Genomic DNA, 15,274 nt, shown 5'->3' with positions numbered 1-15,274 from the left:
GACTAAAACATAAGAGGTGGCCATTGAGTAGCTTGTAGTGATCTTTGACCAAAATGTATGTCTGGTTTTTCCTATACGTTTGCTTTGTGGATTATAGTTGGGGCGGGGGGATAAAAGGCTTACAGCACCTGGTATTCCCAGGCGGTCTCCCATCCAAGTACTAACCAGGCCCGACCCTGCTTGGCTTCCGAGATCGGACGAGATCGGGCGTTATCAGAGTGGTATGGCCGTAAGCCATTGAGCCGGCACCGTGCCGCTCTTTTATATATAATTCGGCCTCCGCGCTTCTTCTTTCTGCGATCAGCTTATTTCACCAGTTTCTGCGTTTATGACCAGCTACGTGACATCTTATTGCGTTTGCTGTGGAAAGAGTCAAGTGTTAAGTTTAAGAATAAGACTAAAACATAAGAGGTGGCCATTGAGTAGCTTGTAGTGATCTTTGACCAAAATGTATGTCTGGTTTTTCCTATACGTTTGCTTTGTGGATTATAGTTGGGGCGGGGGGATAAAAGGCTTACAGCACCTGGTATTCCCAGGCGGTCTCCCATCCAAGTACTAACCAGGCCCGGCCCTGCTTGGCTTCCGAGATCGGACGAGATCGGGCGTTATCAGAGTGGTATGGCCGTAAGCCGTTGAGCCGGCACCGTGCCGCTCTTTTATATATAATTCGGCCTCCGCGCTTCTTCTTTCTGCTATCAGCTTATTTCACCAGTTTCTGCGTTTATGACCAGCTACGTGACATCTTATTGCGTTTGCTGTGGAAAGAGTCAAGTGTTAAGTGTAAGAATATGTCACGTGTCAGGAAAGAACCCAAAAGCAGACGGGACAACCAGGTAAGGGAAGAAATCAAGTCTTTATGGAAGTAACCGATCTCAGGGGTAGAGCAGGAGTTCGCTCAGTGGCTGGTAGGCAGGCGGGCAGGCAGAAGTCCATGAAAGGCGACGTTCCAGCGCAGACTGGTTCACAGTGGAGGCTTTTTAAGGGTGATGGCGATCGCTTTGATGTCAAGGGAGAGCGGCGATTCCTTTGATGGCCAACTGGTGTACCGCGGTGAAGGGGGGGGGTCAGCAGGTGTCAAGGGCGATCGCTTTGATGTCAAGGGCGAGAGACTGTGACAGAATAAGACTAAAACATAAGAGGTGGCCATTGAGTAGCTTGTAGTGATCTTTGACCAAAATGTATGTCTGGTTTTTCCTATACGTTTGCTTTGTGGATTATAGTTGGGGCGGGGGGATAAAAGGCTTACAGCACCTGGTATTCCCAGGCGGTCTCCCATCCAAGTACTAACCAGGCCCGACCCTGCTTGGCTTCCGAGATCGGACGAGATCGGGCGTTATCGGAGTGGTATGGCCGTAAGCCGTTGAGCCGGCACCGTGCCGCTCTTTTATATATAATTCGGCCTCCGCGCTTCTTCTTTCTGCGATCAGCTTATTTCACCAGTTTCTGCGTTTATGACCAGCTACGTGACATCTTATTGCGTTTGCTGTGGAAAGAGTCAAGTGTTAAGTTTAAGAATAAGACTAAAACATAAGAGGTGGCCATTGAGTAGCTTGTAGTGATCTTTGACCAAAATGTATGTCTGGTTTTTCCTATACGTTTGCTTTGTGGATTATAGTTGGGGCGGGGGGATAAAAGGCTTACAGCACCTTGTATTCCCAGGCGGTCTCCCATCCAAGTTCTAACCAGGCCCGGCCCTGCTTGGCTTCCGAGATCGGACGAGATCGGGCGTTATTTTTTTTTTTGTCTTTTATTATGAAAATATATTTTTGGGAACAAAAATACATTTTTGATTGCATGTATTGTCCATCAATTCCACATTGTTACATTTGTTTTACACTTTGTTTCGCTTACACAAGATAGTATCCGTCTCTCTTTATACATAAAATAAAGCCATGCTTTCCAAATCATCAACTTAAATCAGCGCTTTGGAATCAGAACAGAAAATGAAACAAATCAGCCCTTTTGAACAAACCTTAGACTGTGTTTTTAAAAGAAAGTGACATTAAAACACCACTTTGAGATTTTAAATGACACACATTCCACATTAAACAGAATGATCCCATCCTCCCCTTAACTTCAATAAAACATAACAGAGAAAGTTAAAAGAAAACCGTAACGCGTCTTTAACTTTGTTTATATTTACACTTCCAATAATCATCATTTTCCGTTCACATCATTTCAGACTTTTTCCCTCCCCTCCCTCCCTCCCTCCCTCCCTCACCAGTTCCACACAATCTCCCCCCTCCTGTTGAGGGAGAGGAGATGGCTGTCTCTGATGAAGAGCCGGGTGAAGTCCGCATCGCCGTGCGTCAGTCTGTAATGTGTTTGTTTTTTGACCATGTTTTTGAAAATGTTCCAAACCGGGATGATTCTGCGTTCAAAGTGCGCAATGTTCCGACGTGATTTGACGGCCCACCGGGCGTGACTTAAGAGCAATTTGCACAGCGCTGCGTTCTTCACCCTGCTCTTCTCCCACACTCCAAACACAAAGAATACATCCCACGAATCCCCGCTGTCCCAAATTAATCCCAGTTTGTTGACTAAGCACTTTTTCAGGGTTTCAAAGAAGCTCGCCAGCTCCGAGCAGTGGCGGTACATGTGCAATAGTGTTTCAGGCAGCAGGCCACAGACGTCGCACTCCCTGCCGACCCCCTTGTCAAACTGGTGCAGAATAACGTTAGTGAACACTTTGTTGTGTCGGATTTTGTAGTCGTTGTCTTCTGCCTCAATGCTGTTCCCTCTCACCCTCCATTGTCCCCAGATTTGTCCCACATTCAAATTGGGCATAACTTTGCCCCAGAACGGCAGAGAGGTCGGACGTTGCGACGCCTGTGCCAGAAACTTTCCATAGATCTGTTTGCTTGTCAATCTGTGTATACTCCTCCACTCTCCTCCTTGCTCCACCAACATGGCTGGGAGCTCCCCCTCTCTGTTCTGTACCACTCTCCGCTCTATGGTTGTCCGCCATTCTTTTGGGATGCTTTCCTTTAAGTCGTTATAATAGCTTGTTGTCTCCGTAATTTTGGCCTCATAGTTTATCTCCTTTATACTGTCATATATGGCTTGGGGGGGGAGAAAACCCGGCATCAGTTCATACATGACGTCCTTCAACTGGACCAAACCTGCTGTTAACATGTCATTATTACATAGAAGCTTACCTGTCTTTTGAATTTTCTTATTTAGAAAGATTGGCATTTCTCTGATGACGTTTACCGAGTCACATGCATAGTCTATATGCTTTAGAAATTCCGCGTGAGCGGACAGGACTTCTCTATAGAAACCTGGAAGCCCCGCCATCATCGGTCGCTTTAGTTGCATCAGCAGCACAAAATCGCCTATGTGAAATACCTTGTTTATGAAGTAAGCCATCAGGCTTTTCCAGCCGTGGGCTGTGGAGTCACACAGATATTTTTGCACAGTTTTGATCCTGAACGCCCTTTTTTTGCTTTCTATATCTACTAATTGAAGTCCTCCCTCTCTGTACTTACTTATTAATGTTTTTCGTGCTATTTTACTTACTTTTGCCCTCCACAAAAAATTGGTTATAATTTCATTTATTCTGTTTAATACCCATAAGGGTAGTTCTATAACTGCTAATGTATAGTTTAGTTTTGACAATATTAAGTTGTTTAGAACCACTACTCTACCTTTGAGTTTTAGGTCTCTCAGTTTCCAATAATTTAGACATTTTTCTATTTTACTAATAATTTCCGTCCATGACAGATCACGAGCTGCCACTACATCTTTACCGATGTAGGTACCTAGAATTTTTATATGCTTGCTTTGTATTTTAAAAGGTGTGGTCTCCTGCTGAGGCTCAGCCATGTTAATGAACATGATTTCTGACTTACCTACATTTATGCGGGAGCCAGAGGCTCGACCGTACATGTTTATTACTGCCATTGCTCTCTCTATGCTTGCCATGTCCTTTACTGTTAGGGTGGTGTCATCAGCAAATTGCTGGACGACACAGGATCCTCCCCCTGGTAACTCAATACCTCTAATACCCTTGTCTTGTTTTAATAGAATTCCTAGTGGCTCTGCTATTATTGTGTACAGGATTGAGGATAGTGGACAGCCTTGTCTGACCGACCTTTCCAGAGGAAACGCATCAGTGGTTGCACCGTTGCATTTGACCTTACCTGTAGCTTTGCTATATAATAATTTTACCCAAGTTAGAAATCTGTCTCCAAAACCTACCTTCTCCAGTACATTAAACATAAATTGATGCTCTACTCGGTCAAAGGCTTTATTGAAGTCAATGGCCAGAAGGACACCTGCTTGATCTGTCTCTTTTAAATACTCCACCACATCTCTTATGGTGCGTACTGTGTCAGTGACTTCTCTCCCTGGCACACTATAAGCCTGGGTGGCTTCTATTATTGTATGTAATATTTGTTTGACTCTGTTTGCCAATATTTTCATTAGTATTTTGTAGTCATTGTTCAACAGAGTAATGGGCCTATAATTTGTTAGGTCATCCTTCTCCCCTTTCTTAAAAATTAAAGTGATCAAGCCTAGAGTCATTGACTCCGGTACCTTCTGTTCTTTTTCCATTGTTTTATACAATTTCAGTAGTGTTGGTTTGAGCGTGTTGCAGAAAGCTTTATAGAAGTTTGCCGTCAACCCATCACTACCTGGGCTTTTATTTGACATCATTTGATTTATTGCACACTCTATATCTTCCTCAGTTATTTCCTGTTCACACGCTGATTTATCCTCATCATTTAATTTAGCAGTCATCTCTTCCAATATGTCATTTGTAGCTTGTATGTCTGAACTCTCAGTTTTAAACAAGTCACTATAAAAAGTTTGTACTGTTTCCAGAATGTCTACGAAATTGGTCACTACTTTACCTTCTTTATTTTTGATTTCTTGCAAATAACACTGATTTTGTTTCCTTTTTTCCAAGTTGAGGAAAAAAGCTGTACTTTTCTCCCCTTCTACTGCATATTGAGCACGGCTCCTCACTATAGCACCTTCACATTTTATCCTTTCAATTTCATTTATTTCATTTTGAATATTCACAAGCCTTTCAACATTGACAACCGGTTGTGCATTTAATTTAGCAATTGTATTTCTTAATGATCTTTCTTTTTCTCTAGTTTTAAAGTTCAATCTTTTCGCAAACTGAATACTTTTTTGTTTAATTCTCACTTTTAATTTCTCCCACCCCTCTATGATATTTTCCCCAAACTCAGGCTGTGAACATTCAAATGAGATCACTTTAGAGATGCATTCAACATAATCCCTTCTGTTCAGCAGGCTAGCATTAAGGTGCCACACGCCTCCCCCCCTCCCCCTCCTTTTACCCCCCATTCCCACACGCAGGATGGCATGATCACTAATGAAATTTAAACAATAGCGCACAGTATCGAAAAGGTCGATCTGCGGTTTCTTGACTAAACAAAAATCAATCCGACTTTGCCGTACAGTGTCCATTTGTGGCTGTACTCTCGAGTACTCTCGTGTTATGGGATTTCTGGTTCTCCATAAATCACAGAAATTATTCTTGGCCATAAACAGATTCAGGGCCGCTCTAGAACAGTCGTGTTTATAGCTACCGTTATCGCTAATGTCAAGCCTGCTCATCTTGACATTGAAATCCCCAACTATGATGTCACAGTCTTTAGCTATGATATTCAATTCTCGAAAGAAAGAAGACCTGTCCCCCTCGTGGTTGGGCGCATAAATGTTCAGTAATTTGTAGACAGTGTCTTCAAAAACAAAGCCCACTTTAACCCACCTCCCCCCAATGTCTTTGTCTATTAGAGTGGCATCAGCCTCAATGTGGCTACTCACCATGATGCTTACTCCTCGTGCCCGCTGAGTCCCATGGCTTGAAAAGTAGGATCCAGGCCACCTTTTCTTGCACTGAGTTTCACAGTCAGTGTCCCAGTGGGTTTCTTGGAGACAGATTATTTCTGCATCACACATTTTTACGACTTTAGTGAACTTGTCCATGTCACGTAGTCCACGTACGTTGAATGATGCTATTTTGACCATGGTGAGTGGGAAAGACAGAGAAAAATAATCCCCAAACAAAAAACATGATGCACACCCTTTTCAGTCCATTATTATTTACCCCTCTTAGTCTTGCCCTTTCTGCTTGTTCCCTCTTCCCTCCCCTTACTAACTCCATCCCATTCCGAAGCCTTAGGGTTCGGCTGTCGTCTCTCACTCCCCTGCCCGTGTAGAGGCCCTCTCTGCCCCGGCTGCCCGCAAGGCAAGGACGCAAGGCTGGCCGAACTGCCCTCCCTCTGGTTGCTGCGGCTCCTGTCCCCTGATGTTGTTACAGCCTGACCCCTCAGCGACCCGTGCGCCAGAGTGGAGACGCTCGTCGGCATCCTCCCCACCCTCTCAGAGGCCGCAGTCAAACCGCCGCTTCCTCTTTTCTCCTCCTCCTCCTCTTCCTCCTCGACCTCGCTCTCCTCCTCCATCTCATGGCGTGCAGCTGACTGGGGCCCCTCTGCTTCGCCATCAGTCGCAATGCCATCAGGATGATTTCCTGTCTCCGTCTCTTCTGCCCCGTCCTCCACTCCCTCGCCGGTGTCCCTCTCTGTCTCCTCTTTGGGATCTGCTCCAGGCATGGCTGCGCATTCTCGTGCGTAGTGTCCGATCTCCCCGCACTTGAAGCACTTGAACTCCGGGCACTCCCGTAGGATGTGTCCGGGCTGGAGGCACAGCCTGCAAACTTTAGATTGATTATCGTGCAGCACTCTGAAGTATTCAATCCCTTCCAGCGTCTCAAATTTGGTGCTGTAAGGTAAAGAGGAGACATTTTCATTGAAACGGACTTTGAGGAATCTCGTCCCGTCAAAAACGTCCGTCCCGGCCCACTTCCTCCGCTTGATAGGAGACACCGGCTCCACGCCCCACTGCTTCAGTTTAGTAACAATTTGATTGTCTGTGACATACAGGGGAAGGTTCAAAAAGGAGACGATCCTGGTGTCCCTCGTAACTTCCGATGCCACCACTCTGGAGTTTCTAATCTTGAAGCCGTCCAGCAGTCTTGTTTTCCCTTTCGGGTTACTCATCGTGAGCTCCCATCGCTTGTCGCTTTTCGACCTGCAGCCCAATACTCTCCCACACGTGTTGTCAACCGCACGCAGAAGCTCCATCATGGAGATTTTGTCTTCTCCCTCCACGTCCACATTAACCACCAGGTCTCTATCCATCTCTCTCCCTTCCCCCTCCCTCCCCGCCGCTTCCGCTGCGACCGCCGTCTCTTTCACCAACCCCATTGCTGTGGCCCCTCCACCTCGTCTCTCTTTTCGTTTCTCCGCTCGACTCTCCACCACCACAAATTCTCCTCTCTCCCCCTTCTCCATCACGCTATCTGCCTCAGTCGGATTCGCGTCCTGCTGGGGCTTCTTTGTTTCCGCCGCTATAACTCCATTTTGTTTGTCCGTCTGCCCGTCGTCGTAAGTCTTGTCCGGTCCGAGTGTCCTTGCCGTCTGTGCCATTTTCGTGCTTCTAAAGCCACAAAAGTTTCCCCCGTGCAGCAGAAAGCTGCTGGGGGGGAGTTAGAAACGTGATTTTCAGAGACTGCTCTCGTTTCCCCGTCGATTTAATGTCTTTTTCGTCCGCTCCGCCGCCACCACGCCAACCCGGAAGTTATCAGAGTGGTATGGCCGTAAGCCGTTGAGCCGGCACCGTGCCGCTCTTTTATATATAATTCGGCCTCCGCGCTTCTTCTTTCTGCTATCAGCTTATTTCACCAGTTTCTGCGTTTATGACCAGCTACGTGACATCTTATTGCGTTTGCTGTGGAAAGAGTCAAGTGTTAAGTGTAAGAATATGTCACGTGTCAGGAAAGAACCCAAAAGCAGACGGGACAACCAGGTAAGGGAAGAAATCAAGTCTTTATGGAAGTAACCGATCTCAGGGGTAGAGCAGGAGTTCGCTCAGTGGCTGGTAGGCAGGCGGGCAGGCAGAAGTCCATGAAAGGCGACGTTCCAGCGCAGACTGGTTCACAGTGGAGGCTTTTTAAGGGTGATGGCGATCGCTTTGATGTCAACGGAGAGCGGCGATTCCTTTGATGGCCAACTGGTGTACCGCGGTGAAGGGGGGGGGGTCAGCAGGTGTCAAGGGCGATCGCTTTGATGTCAAGGGCGAGAGACTGTGACAGAATAAGACTAAAACATAAGAGGTGGCCATTGAGTAGCTTGTAGTGATCTTTGACCAAAATGTATGTCTGGTTTTTCCTATACGTTTGCTTTGTGGATTATAGTTGGGGCGGGGGGATAAAAGGCTTACAGCACCTGGTATTCCCAGGCGGTCTCCCATCCAAGTACTAACCAGGCCCGACCCTGCTTGGCTTCCGAGATCGGACGAGATCGGGCGTTATCGGAGTGGTATGGCCGTAAGCCGTTGAGCCGGCACCGTGCCGCTCTTTTATATATAATTCGGCCTCCGCGCTTCTTCTTTCTGCGATCAGCTTATTTCACCAGTTTCTGCGTTTATGACCAGCTACGTGACATCTTATTGCGTTTGCTGTGGAAAGAGTCAAGTGTTAAGTTTAAGAATAAGACTAAAACATAAGAGGTGGCCATTGAGTAGCTTGTAGTGATCTTTGACCAAAATGTATGTCTGGTTTTTCCTATACGTTTGCTTTGTGGATTATAGTTGGGGCGGGGGGATAAAAGGCTTACAGCACCTGGTATTCCCAGGCGGTTTCCCATCCAAGTACTAACCAGGCCCGACCCTGCTTAGCTTCCGAGATCGGACGAGATCGGGCGTTATTTTTTTTTTTTTTTTTTTTTTTTGTCTTTTATTATGAAAATATATTTTTGGGAACAAAAATACATTTTTGATTGCATGTATTGTCCATCAATTCCACATTGTTACATTTGTTTTACACTTTGTTTCGCTTACACAAGATAGTATCCGTCTCTCTTTATACATAAAATAAAGCCATGCTTTCCAAATCATCAACTTAAATCAGCGCTTTGGAATCAGAACAGAAAATGAAACAAATCAGCCCTTTTGAACAAACCTTAGACTGTGTTTTTAAAAGAAAGTGACATTAAAACACCACTTTGAGATTTTAAATGACACACATTCCACATTAAACAGAATGATCCCATCCTCCCCTTAACTTCAATAAAACATAACAGAGAAAGTTAAAAGAAAACCGTAACGCGTCTTTAACTTTGTTTATATTTACACTTCCAATAATCATCATTTTCCGTTCACATCATTTCAGACTTTTTCCCTCCCCTCCCTCCCTCCCTCCCTCACCAGTTCCACACAATCTCCCCCCTCCTGTTGAGGGAGAGGAGATGGCTGTCTCTGATGAAGAGCCGGGTGAAGTCCGCATCGCCGTGCGTCAGTCTGTAATGTGTTTGTTTTTTGACCATGTTTTTGAAAATGTTCCAAACCGGGATGATTCTGCGTTCAAAGTGCGCAATGTTCCGACGTGATTTGACGGCCCACCGGGCGTGACTTAAGAGCAATTTGCACAGCGCTGCGTTCTTCACCCTGCTCTTCTCCCACACTCCAAACACAAAGAATACATCCCACGAATCCCCGCTGTCCCAAATTAATCCCAGTTTGTTGACTAAGCACTTTTTCAGGGTTTCAAAGAAGCTCGCCAGCTCCGAGCAGTGGCGGTACATGTGCAATAGTGTTTCAGGCAGCAGGCCACAGACGTCGCACTCCCTGCCGACCCCCTTGTCAAATTGGTGCAGAATAACGTTAGTGAACACTTTGTTGTGTCGGATTTTGTAGTCGTTGTCTTCTGCCTCAATGCTGTTCCCTCTCACCCTCCATTGTCCCCAGATTTGTCCCACATTCAAATTGGGCATAACTTTGCCCCAGAACGGCAGAGAGGTCGGACGTTGCGACGCCTGTGCCAGAAACTTTCCATAGATCTGTTTGCTTGTCAATCTGTGTATACTCCTCCACTCTCCTCCTTGCTCCACCAACATGGCTGGGAGCTTCCCCTCTCTGTTCTGTACCACTCTCCGCTCTATGGTTGTCCGCCATTCTTTTGGGATGCTTTCCTTTAAGTCGTTATAATAGCTTGTTGTCTCCGTAATTTTGGCCTCATAGTTTATCTCCTTTATACTGTCATATATGGCTTGGGGGGGGAGAAAACCCGGCATCAGTTCATACATGACGTCCTTCAACTGGACCAAACCTGCTGTTAACATGTCATTATTACATAGAAGCTTACCTGTCTTTTGAATTTTCTTATTTAGAAAGATTGGCATTTCTCTGATGACGTTTACCGAGTCACATGCATAGTCTATATGCTTTAGAAATTCCGCGTGAGCGGACAGGACTTCTCTATAGAAACCTGGAAGCCCCGCCATCATCGGTCGCTTTAGTTGCATCAGCAGCACAAAATCGCCTATGTGAAATACCTTGTTTATGAAGTAAGCCATCAGGCTTTTCCAGCCGTGGGCTGTGGAGTCACACAGATATTTTTGCACAGTTTTGATCCTGAACGCCCTTTTTTTGCTTTCTATATCTACTAATTGAAGTCCTCCCTCTCTGTACTTACTTATTAATGTTTTTCGTGCTATTTTACTTACTTTTGCCCTCCACAAAAAATTGGTTATAATTTCATTTATTCTGTTTAATACCCATAAGGGTAGTTCTATAACTGCTAATGTATAGTTTAGTTTTGACAATATTAAGTTGTTTAGAACCACTACTCTACCTTTGAGTTTTAGGTCTCTCAGTTTCCAATAATTTAGACATTTTTCTATTTTACTAATAATTTCCGTCCATGACAGATCACGAGCTGCCACTACATCTTTACCGATGTAGGTACCTAGAATTTTTATATGCTTGCTTTGTATTTTAAAAGGTGTGGTCTCCTGCTGAGGCTCAGCCATGTTAATGAACATGATTTCTGACTTACCTACATTTATGCGGGAGCCAGAGGCTCGACCGTACATGTTTATTACTGCCATTGCTCTCTCTATGCTTGCCATGTCCTTTACTGTTAGGGTGGTGTCATCAGCAAATTGCTGGACGACACAGGATCCTCCCCCTGGTAACTCAATACCTCTAATACCCTTGTCTTGTTTTAATAGAATTCCTAGTGGCTCTGCTATTATTGTGTACAGGATTGAGGATAGTGGACAGCCTTGTCTGACCGACCTTTCCAGAGGAAACGCATCAGTGGTTGCACCGTTGCATTTGACCTTACCTGTAGCTTTGCTATATAATAATTTTACCCAAGTTAGAAATCTGTCTCCAAAACCTACCTTCTCCAGTACATTAAACATAAATTGATGCTCTACTCGGTCAAAGGCTTTATTGAAGTCAATGGCCAGAAGGACACCTGCTTGATCTGTCTCTTTTAAATACTCCACCACATCTCTTATGGTGCGTACTGTGTCAGTGACTTCTCTCCCTGGCACACTATAAGCCTGGGTGGCTTCTATTATTGTATGTAATATTTGTTTGACTCTGTTTGCCAATATTTTCATTAGTATTTTGTAGTCATTGTTCAACAGAGTAATGGGCCTATAATTTGTTAGTTTATTCTTCTCCCCTTTCTTAAAAATTAAAGTGATCAAGCCTAGAGTCATTGACTCCGGTACCTTCTGTTCTTTTTCCATTGTTTTATACAATTTCAGTAGTGTTGGTTTGAGCGTGTTGCAGAAAGCTTTATAGAAGTTTGCCGTCAACCCATCACTACCTGGGCTTTTATTTGACATCATTTGATTTATTGCACACTCTATATCTTCCTCAGTTATTTCCTGTTCACACGCTGATTTATCCTCATCATTTAATTTAGCAGTCATCTCTTCCAATATGTCATTTGTAGCTTGTATGTCTGAACTCTCAGTTTTAAACAAGTCACTATAAAAAGTTTGTACTGTTTCCAGAATGTCTACGAAATTGGTCACTACTTTACCTTCTTTATTTTTGATTTCTTGCAAATAACACTGATTTTGTTTCCTTTTTTCCAAGTTGAGGAAAAAAGCTGTACTTTTCTCCCCTTCTACTGCATATTGAGCACGGCTCCTCACTATAGCACCTTCACATTTTATCCTTTCAATTTCATTTATTTCATTTTGAATATTCACAAGCCTTTCAACATTGACAACCGGTTGTGCATTTAATTTAGCAATTGTATTTCTTAATGATCTTTCTTTTTCTCTAGTTTTAAAGTTCAATCTTTTCGCAAACTGAATACTTTTTTGTTTAATTCTCACTTTTAATTTCTCCCACCCCTCTATGATATTTTCCCCAAACTCAGGCTGTGAACATTCAAATGAGATCACTTTAGAGATGCATTCAACATAATCCCTTCTGTTCAGCAGGCTAGCATTAAGGTGCCACACGCCTCCCCCCCTCCCCCTCCTTTTACCCCCCATTCCCACACGCAGGATGGCATGATCACTAATGAAATTTAAACAATAGCGCACAGTATCGAAAAGGTCGATCTGCGGTTTCTTGACTAAACAAAAATCAATCCGACTTTGCCGTACAGTGTCCATTTGTGGCTGTACTCTCGAGTACTCTCGTGTTATGGGATTTCTGGTTCTCCATAAATCACAGAAATTATTCTTGGCCATAAACAGATTCAGGGCCGCTCTAGAACAGTCGTGTTTATAGCTACCGTTATCGCTAATGTCAAGCCTGCTCATCTTGACATTGAAATCCCCAACTATGATGTCACAGTCTTTAGCTATGATATTCAATTCTCGAAAGAAAGAAGACCTGTCCCCCTCGTGGTTGGGCGCATAAATGTTCAGTAATTTGTAGACAGTGTCTTCAAAAACAAAGCCCACTTTAACCCACCTCCCCCCAATGTCTTTGTCTATTAGAGTGGCATCAGCCTCAATGTGGCTACTCACCATGATGCTTACTCCTCGTGCCCGCTGAGTCCCATGGCTTGAAAAGTAGGATCCAGGCCACCTTTTCTTGCACTGAGTTTCACAGTCAGTGTCCCAGTGGGTTTCTTGGAGACAGATTATTTCTGCATCACACATTTTTACGACTTTAGTGAACTTGTCCATGTCACGTAGTCCACGTACGTTGAATGATGCTATTTTGACCATGGTGAGTGGGAAAGACAGAGAAAAATAATCCCCAAACAAAAAACATGATGCACACCCTTTTCAGTCCATTATTATTTACCCCTCTTAGTCTTGCCCTTTCTGCTTGTTCCCTCTTCCCTCCCCTTACTAACTCCATCCCATTCCGAAGCCTTAGGGTTCGGCTGTCGTCTCTCACTCCCCTGCCCGTGTAGAGGCCCTCTCTGCCCCGGCTGCCCGCAAGGCAAGGACGCAAGGCTGGCCGAACTGCCCTCCCTCTGGTTGCTGCGGCTCCTGTCCCCTGATGTTGTTACAGCCTGACCCCTCAGCGACCCGTGCGCCAGAGTGGAGACGCTCGTCGGCATCCTCCCCACCCTCTCAGAGGCCGCAGTCAAACCGCCGCTTCCTCTTTTCTCCTCCTCCTCCTCTTCCTCCTCGACCTCGCTCTCCTCCTCCATCTCATGGCGTGCAGCTGACTGGGGCCCCTCTGCTTCGCCATCAGTCGCAATGCCATCAGGATGATTTCCTGTCTCCGTCTCTTCTGCCCCGTCCTCCACTCCCTCGCCGGTGTCCCTCTCTGTCTCCTCTTTGGGATCTGCTCCAGGCATGGCTGCGCATTCTCGTGCGTAGTGTCCGATCTCCCCGCACTTGAAGCACTTGAACTCCGGGCACTCCCGTAGGATGTGTCCGGGCTGGAGGCACAGCCTGCAAACTTTAGATTGATTATCGTGCAGCACTCTGAAGTATTCAATCCCTTCCAGCGTCTCAAATTTGGTGCTGTAAGGTAAAGAGGAGACATTTTCATTGAAACGGACTTTGAGGAATCTCGTCCCGTCAAAAACGTCCGTCCCGGCCCACTTCCTCCGCTTGATAGGAGACACCGGCTCCACGCCCCACTGCTTCAGTTTAGTAACAATTTGATTGTCTGTGACATACAGGGGAAGGTTCAAAAAGGAGACGATCCTGGTGTCCCTCGTAACTTCCGATGCCACCACTCTGGAGTTTCTAATCTTGAAGCCGTCCAGCAGTCTTGTTTTCCCTTTCGGGTTACTCATCGTGAGCTCCCATCGCTTGTCGCTTTTCGACCTGCAGCCCAATACTCTCCCACACGTGTTGTCAACCGCACGCAGAAGCTCCATCATGGAGATTTTGTCTTCTCCCTCCACGTCCACATTAACCACCAGGTCTCTATCCATCTCTCTCCCTTCCCCCTCCCTCCCCGCCGCTTCCGCTGCGACCGCCGTCTCTTTCACCAACGCCATTGCTGTGACCCCTCCACCTCGTCTCTCTTTTCGTTTCTCCGCTCGACTCTCCACCACCACAAATTCTCCTCTCTCCCCCTTCTCCATCACGCTTTCTGCCTCAGTCGGATTCGCGTCCTGCTGGGGCTTCTTTGTTTCCGCCGCTATACCTCCATTTTGTTTGTCCGTCTGCCCGTCGTCGTAAGTCTTGTCCGGTCCGAGTGTCCTTGCCGTCTGTGCCATTTTCGTGCTTCTAAAGCCACAAAAGTTTCCCCCGTGCAGCAGAAAGCTGCTGGGGGGGAGTTAGAAACGTGATTTTCAGAGACTGCTCTCGTTTCCCCGTCGATTTAATGTCTTTTTCGTCCGCTCCGCCGCCACCACGCCAACCCGGAAGTTATCAGAGTGGTATGGCCGTAAGCCGTTGAGCCGGCACCGTGCCGCTCTTTTATATATAATTCGGCCTCCGCGCTTCTTCTTTCTGCTATCAGCTTATTTCACCAGTTTCTGCGTTTATGACCAGCTACGTGACATCTTATTGCGTTTGCTGTGGAAAGAGTCAAGTGTTAAGTGTAAGAATATGTCACGTGTCAGGAAAGAACCCAAAAGCAGACGGGACAACCAGGTAAGGGAAGAAATCAAGTCTTTATGGAAGTAACCGATCTCAGGGGTAGAGCAGGAGTTCGCTCAGTGGCTGGTAGGCAGGCGGGCAGGCAGAAGTCCATGAAAGGCGACGTTCCAGCGCAGACTGGTTCACAGTGGAGGCTTTTTAAGGGTGATGGCGATCGCTTTGATGTCAAGGGAGAGCGGCGATTCCTTTGATGGCCAACTGGTGTACCGCGGTGAAGGGGGGGGGGGTCAGCAGGTGTCAAGGGCGATCGCTTTGATGTCAAGGGCGAGAGACTGTGACAGAATAAGACTAAAACATAAGAGGTGGCCATTGAGTAGCTTGTAGTGATCTTTGACCAAAATGTATGTCTGGTTTTTCCTATACGTTTGCTTTGTGGATCATAGTTGGGGCGGGGGGATAAA

At 45.9% G+C, this 15,274-nt stretch overlaps 4 non-coding genes across 4 annotated transcripts; all 4 read right to left on the bottom strand.

Annotated features, from left to right (window-relative positions):
• Positions 1-116: 116 nt before the first annotated feature.
• Positions 117-235, bottom strand: LOC130125682 (5S ribosomal RNA). The gene has a single exon (XR_008811531.1). It is a non-coding gene; the product is annotated as a 5S ribosomal RNA (ribosomal RNA).
• Positions 236-511: 276 nt separating this feature from the next.
• Positions 512-630, bottom strand: LOC130125610 (5S ribosomal RNA). Its single transcript, XR_008811483.1, has one exon. It is a non-coding gene; the product is annotated as a 5S ribosomal RNA (ribosomal RNA).
• Positions 631-1,239: 609 nt separating this feature from the next.
• Positions 1,240-1,358, bottom strand: LOC130125622 (5S ribosomal RNA). Its single transcript, XR_008811494.1, has one exon. It is a non-coding gene; the product is annotated as a 5S ribosomal RNA (ribosomal RNA).
• A 6,894-nt stretch (positions 1,359-8,252) lies between these two features.
• LOC130125621 (5S ribosomal RNA) lies at positions 8,253-8,371 on the bottom strand. Its single transcript, XR_008811493.1, has one exon. It is a non-coding gene; the product is annotated as a 5S ribosomal RNA (ribosomal RNA).
• Between the last annotated feature and the right edge of the window lie 6,903 nt (positions 8,372-15,274).

This window comes from Lampris incognitus, chromosome 15, assembly GCF_029633865.1.
Source record: "Lampris incognitus isolate fLamInc1 chromosome 15, fLamInc1.hap2, whole genome shotgun sequence".
NCBI classification, from domain to species: Eukaryota; Metazoa; Chordata; class Actinopteri; order Lampriformes; family Lampridae; genus Lampris; species Lampris incognitus.
Note: the sequence above shows the minus strand (reverse complement) of the source record. Positions and strands in the feature narration are given on the sequence as shown.